The sequence below is a fragment of the Lycium barbarum genome, chromosome 2 (assembly GCF_019175385.1).
Source record: "Lycium barbarum isolate Lr01 chromosome 2, ASM1917538v2, whole genome shotgun sequence".
Classification (NCBI taxonomy): Eukaryota; Viridiplantae; Streptophyta; class Magnoliopsida; order Solanales; family Solanaceae; genus Lycium; species Lycium barbarum.
Window position 1 is genome coordinate 46,572,528 of NC_083338.1, and position 6,799 is coordinate 46,579,326.

Sequence of the window (6,799 nt, forward strand, 5' to 3'; positions counted from 1 at the left end):
CAAAGGTCTTCAACAAGAATGAGAGTTCGAGAGACATCTTCCCTCAAGAACAATCCAAAGTGTTGCTCAAAGTTCTTCCAAGATTAAACACATCAACAAAAGTTCATCCTTCATTCGAGAAAGACGTTACATTGGCTTTCAAATCAGGGCAAACAACACAGAGATTAGAATCAAAGGATACATCGAGACTTGTACTCACAAAACAATCAATAAAATGATTTTTTCTCATATTTGTTTTATGATTGCAGTGATTTATTTTCTGCTAGCAAAATTTATTGTGAACAAAGTTTTGGCACGCCCAATAGAACCAACTCGACCCTTCATCTCTTCATCCCAAAAATCAAATCTGCAAATTGGCAAATCTACTACTGTGATGGCCTCTAAGAAAAGATTTGATGTTTCATCCACAAGTGTTATTGTTGTTGCTTGCCCAATGACTCGTAGCATGTTCAAAGTTGGTGGTTTGGAGGAATCGAAGCATTTTATATCCTTGGAGACGTTAAACAAAGCCAAACCGGCTATGGCAACTGGAAGATCTGGGGGCAAAACCTCACTTTCGTCCTCTGGAGAAGTTTCTCAAGCATGCTCTAAATTCTATGAGTCTGAGGACTTGGTGGATTCTTTAACTTCTAACGTGGTAACTGCCATGATGACCAATGCGACCAACGCAGAGGAATAACCCATTGCGAAGATCCAAACTATTGAGGCGTTGAAGAAATCCGTGAAGGACAGAGATCTTCAAATACCTAATTGATGAACAAGTTGGAACTCTACAGCACTGCTGCGTCAACTCACATCCCAACACCACAAGAAAAAGAGGTTGAATCTGCCACCAAGATCCCCAACTATCAAAGTGCAAATCAAGTTGATTCAATTGCGATGTTGTCGGTCCAATAACTGCAAGACATGCTAATGTAACATCCCGTAAATCTGAGTTAAGTGTGAATGTATAAAAATTGGTATTTAAGTTGATATTTTAGCCATATGAATCTATTCGGGATGAATTTGGGTGATAAACAGACGTTTTGAAGTAAAACTAAAATGTGGAGTTCTTAAGGGCTTCTAAATTCGTCTAAATCTGAGACAGTCTTCACTTATGGCCGAGTTTAGGGTAATTTCGTTGGTAATTTGAGAAATATTATAAAATAAAAGTTGTAGGCCTCTGAAATACCTTTCCAACCGTATAAAGTGGGGCTCAAACGGAGCTACGTACAAGGAATTATGATCATTTTACTGAGCGAATATCGATTGTCGGAAAAATGTGTTAGGCGCGCGTCGCGGACCCAGCACGAAAACAATCAGCTACAGACCAAAAAAAAACATGATCAGGTACTGCACCCGTGACGCGGACTCAGGACGGAGCGGGGAATATTTTCTGGTTCCAAATTTTCTTTAAGTCCTACTTCGTTGTGTTATTTCCTACTCCTTTTCAAATCAATATTTCTGAGGAAAAGAACCCTAGAAAAGTCACTCTAACCCTAAGGTGAGTCTATACTAAATCTCCATCAGTCATACACCAAAGTTCATCTCTTCTTCATCATAAATCATCTCTCCAAACCCTAGGTTCTTGAAAAAGTCAAGAAGAGGAAGAAGAGAGGCGTGTGGGATTCCATCAAAAGTGTGATTATTGAATCTTGGAAAGTGCGTTTGAGCGGGATTTGAGGTATGTCTAGATTTCCAAAATCTTCCTTGAAGTATGTCTAGTTTTTCCCAAGAATCTTTCTTTAAGTATGTCTACTTTTGAAGTACACTTATACTGTGAAAGCATGATTTGTATTTGAGAATCCTTCCTTGATTGTTGTATAAGTTATAACTCTTGTTTGGTGGAAGCTATTTTGGAATTAAATATGATTTCTTTTAGAAAAGGTCATGTGTGTGTAGGGTTAAGCCCGCATCGAAACCGTATACGAACTATACAACTTTGTAAAACTCATTTTTCCTATTATCGGATGATTGAACTTATTTTTCAAAAGGTTGGACCTTAAACTTGTTTTTTTGTTGAATGTGTTTCTTGAACTTGAAATTGAATAAGATATTTGAATAAGATTCTAAATCGGTTATGACTTGAAATGCCTCTATTTTGAGATGATGACTTGCGAAGTGAGATTCGTCTCTAAGCCATGATTGATGATTCGGTAATATGTCATGATTTGTATTTATTTGTGTTTGGGCCTGTATAGTCAAGTTGTGCTAGTCCAGAGGATGATTAGCCGTTATGGATCCTAACGTATCAATACGAGTATTGTTGTGTCAGTCCAGAGGATGATTGACCTATGTTGCTTCCTAGCCCATAGTATCTATTGTTGTGTCAGTCCAGAGGATGATTGACCTCTGTTGCTTCCTATCCCGGGTATCTATTGCTATATCAGTCTATAGGATGATTGACCTCCGTTGCTTCCTAGCCCAGAGTATCTATTGTTGTGCTAGTCCTGAGGACGATTAGCCTCCGTGGTTTCCTAACCCGGAGTATCGATTGATGGATTTTCCTCTGAGTGGCTTGTTTCGTATCTTATTACCTGTGAGTGGCTAGTGGTGATATTGAATTCGTAAGTGAAATACTTGGCATGGTTAATGGTAAGGAGTTGAGTTAACATGCATTTCGTTGTTGGATTCTCTGATGACTCTTTAATGTTGCTGACTTACGTTATTCCTGGGTTTGAATTATGATTTTCATTGATATTATTTTATTGATTTTATTCATCATATCTTGTTTTGGTGAGCCCACATGTTCATTCGTGGGACACCCCTTATCATCTTTATTTACTATTCTAGTTTTTTGGGCTGCGTCCCGATGTGTCAGACAAATTACTCTTTTATCTGAGAAGCTCCATAGTACACATTCTTATGGGTAGTTGTTGAGTTTCATTTAACTCTGTGGCGTTCGTCACGATTTGATTAAGTTTTATGATATTAAAGACTTCAGCTGATTTAATTCATATATCATGATTTGATTGTATTTATTTTATAAACTGTTGGAGGTGAATATTGAACCTGGCGGGTTCAAATGTTGTTATTGCATCTTTTAGGTTCTTCCGATATTATTCATGGTGTCGGATGTCGGTCACGTCTAGGGTGGATTTTGGTGCGTGACACTAATAAACACTATCAAGGCTCAATATGGTGGACTATCACAAGGCTCATTGTACTACTCTAAACCTTACACCAAGCGAATCGACTGTCTAGCTATGCCGATTGGATATCAACCACTGAAGCTGTAATAATTCGACGACAAAGGAAACCTAAGACAACACGTCGCATATTTTGTGAACACTTGTAGCAATGCTGGTACATATGGTGATTTTCTTCTCAAACAGTTTATTCGCTCGTTGAAGGGAAACGCCTTTGATTGGTACACCGGTCTCGAGCGAGAATCAATTGATAGTTGGGAGCAACTTGAAAAGAAGTTCCTCAATTTCTTCTACAGCACACGTCGAACGGTAATCATGATAGAGTTGACAGCCACCAAGTAACGAAAAGACGAACCCGTGATTGACTACATCAATCGCTGGCGAACATTGAGTTTAGACTGCAAAGATCGTCTCTCAGAAATGTCTACTGTTGAAATGTGCATCCAAGGAATGCATTGGGGCCTTGCATACATTCTCCAAGGACTTAAGCCACGAACTTTTGAAGACTTGGCAACGCGAGCACATGACATGGAGTTTAGCATCGCAACTCATGGAAAGGCTTCACATGTTTTCAATCCTATGAAGGAAGAGAAAGAATTCAAGAAACCATAAAGGCACCTAACTGAAGAAACCATGGTAAGTAGGAACAACATCTATAAAAAATTTCACTACACAAAAAATTAAGGAGAAAATTGCAACTCAACATCCTCCAGAAGAAAAACGGCATCCAACATTGAAGGAGCTAGAAGCAAAAGTGTACCCTTTTCCTAACTCTGATGTCCCTTCAATTCTTGACGAGTTAATGAGCAAGAAGGTCATTGAACTTCCTCTATCAAAATGACCCAACGAAGCCAAAAAAGTCAACGATCCCAAGTATTGCAAATTTCATCACATTATCAGTCATCCAACTGAAAAATGTTTCATCCTGAAAGACAAGATTATGACGTTGGTTAGAGGCAGAAAAATAATCATTGATGATGAATATATAGTCGAGGAAAATCATGCTAGTGCTTATCTTCACAACAAGAAGATTTTGATGCTAGAAAATCGAAGATGTAGGCATTTTGTTGCATCTTCAAAGATTGGACAAGGAAAAGTCGTGAAACAATTTGGGAGCTCTGAACCAATTGAAGTTCCGGCTTTGAAGAAATCTTTAAACACGTCCAAGGTGGATGGCCAATCTAACAAAAATGATGGTGAAACTTGGACTTTGGCTACTCACAAAAGACATAAGCATAAAAAATCTTTGAAGCAACAGATCCCAAAGGCAAAAGCAACTACAAATCATCTGCAAACATGCAAAAGCCTAAAGTCCGACATAAAGAGTTGGAGCAACAATGCTTCATCATGAAGGGTTCGAAATCCAGTTACACTATTGGAGTTCTTTCCCAAAATTCTCCTCGATGCACAAGCTTAAACTGCACATCACAATGCTCGTCAACGCACGAGCCTAAACTGCAAGTTGCAATGCTCTTTTTCGCACGAGCTTAAACTGCATGTTTCAACACTCCATGATGCACGAGTATAAACTGCATACAAAAAAAAGTCAAATAAAATACTCTTTCTGAACGACGTAATGACTTGATCCTCTTCATCGAGGTATGTAGGCAATTTAGAATTTCCTTCTAAGTGCAATCACACGAGTAAAAAAAACTTATCCCTTCAATGCGGAGCCAAAGAAAAGTTGCTTGCACGAAGTTTCCTTTGCTGCTTTTCACATGCTTGGAGAATCTAAAGATAAGCTTCTATAACTTTGGAGGATGGAGCAATTTTCCATGACGATCTTCTTACATAAACTTCTTCGTAGTAAATAGATCTTGGTGCATCAATGAGTTTACTCACTCTGTCCGGGGGCATATCTACTTAGTTCATATACATGCTCGTCATAGATAATAAAAAATGAGGTACTTCAAGCGTCTCTCTCACCAAGCTGAAAAAGGAGATGCACCATCAACTTTCCTGCCAAGGTTGGAAAAAACTACTCTAAGTGTCAATCCCACTAAGCTGCGAGGATGAGGGGACCATGTAATTGTCCTACGAACATCGCAAGAAAATTCGAGTCTCCAAGTTGTTTCTACAAAAATGCTCGAAGGATGGTCACACCAAGTTTCTTCACCAATCACGTGGGTGTCTTCTTGGTCTGATATAGGGACCATTTGTGATCCTTCACTAGCCAGCAAAATAAAAAATCCACCACGACGACACCATAACGCTTCAGTGCAGGATGGAGAACATTGTGACACACACTTCTCTATCAAATTTTGAAGGATGAAATGCTTTACAAATTCTTCCGTCAAGTCTTTGGAAGGATGAAATGGTATTTGTACATCTTCCTCAAAATGACATCTACTTCTCTTGCCAAGTCACATGGATGAGATGCACCACGTAGATAAAATCTTGCTCACTAAGGTTGAACGGCTACTATAGTCTCCTCCATCAATGTCGCAAGGAAGGTTGATACTCTAAGTGATCTCTCTGATGCCTTAGGAAAGGTGGACACACCAAGTCTTGTTCCCAAGAGGAATGAAGCCCATCCAAATATGTGACAACAAAGACGCCAAGTGATGTCTTGCCAAAGTTACAGGGCCACAAGGAAGGATGAAACACCAAGTGGTTCTTCGCCAAAGTAGAAAACCCACAAAGGAAGAATGCACCAAGAAGTTTCTCAGCAGAGCTGGACAGAGGGATGCAACAATTTTCATCAAAATCGGACGGATGAACACTCCAAGTAGTTCTGCGCCAATCAACAATGGATGATCTTTGAAGGTCGTTGCTCTTTATGCCTTTAAGAGAGGGTGATGACATCGTGTGCATCTTATCAGTCTAATATTGAGACCATTTACACCCTTGTGCAAACCTACAAAGAAGAAAGAAAACAAAAAAAAAAGTATTCATGAATGTTATCCGAACTCGAAGTGTTTTTGCCAGATTGTGTCACCAACTATTAAAATTTATTCCAGCCGATTCAGAAGGAGTTTCATCTTGATCCTTGGATATGTCGTAGCCATCAATGTCTTCTTTCTACAGAATCAAGCTGCTCATCATTTGGACACTTCAATCTCAAGCTATGGAGTTTTCTGTGAGACTACACAGTGCTAAGAGAAGAACCGCCAGATCTGTAGACCATCTTCAAAAAATTATTCCGGTCAATCCAAAAGGACTTTAGTGCTTATTTTTGGATATGTTGCATTCCAACGAGTGTATAATCCTTAGGATCAGTCGTTTCATCATTCATCTGCTCCTGCTCCAAGATATTTATGTTTTGGAGAGACTACAGGAAATTGTCTGAAGAATCGCCAAATCTGGAGACCAAATTCAAAAATTAATTACTGTCAATCCAGAAAGAGTTCAACTGTGATTTTTGGATATGTTGTAGTCCTACGAGTGTATCCATCTTTATAATCAATCTTCATATCATTTGGACTCACCTACACCGATAAACATGCGTTTTGGTGAGACAGCGCGAAACTGTGTCAGAAGTAATTGCAAATATGAAGCTCAACTTTAAAAATTAATTGACCTCAATCCATAGGGAGTTTTGCTTCGAATTTTGGATATGTCGTAGCCATACAAGTCTAATTTCACGTGAAGCAAGTGGCTTGTCATTGCGACACTCCAGCAATAAGATACAGATTCTTTCTCACAGGCACACAAAGTTGGAAATCAAATAT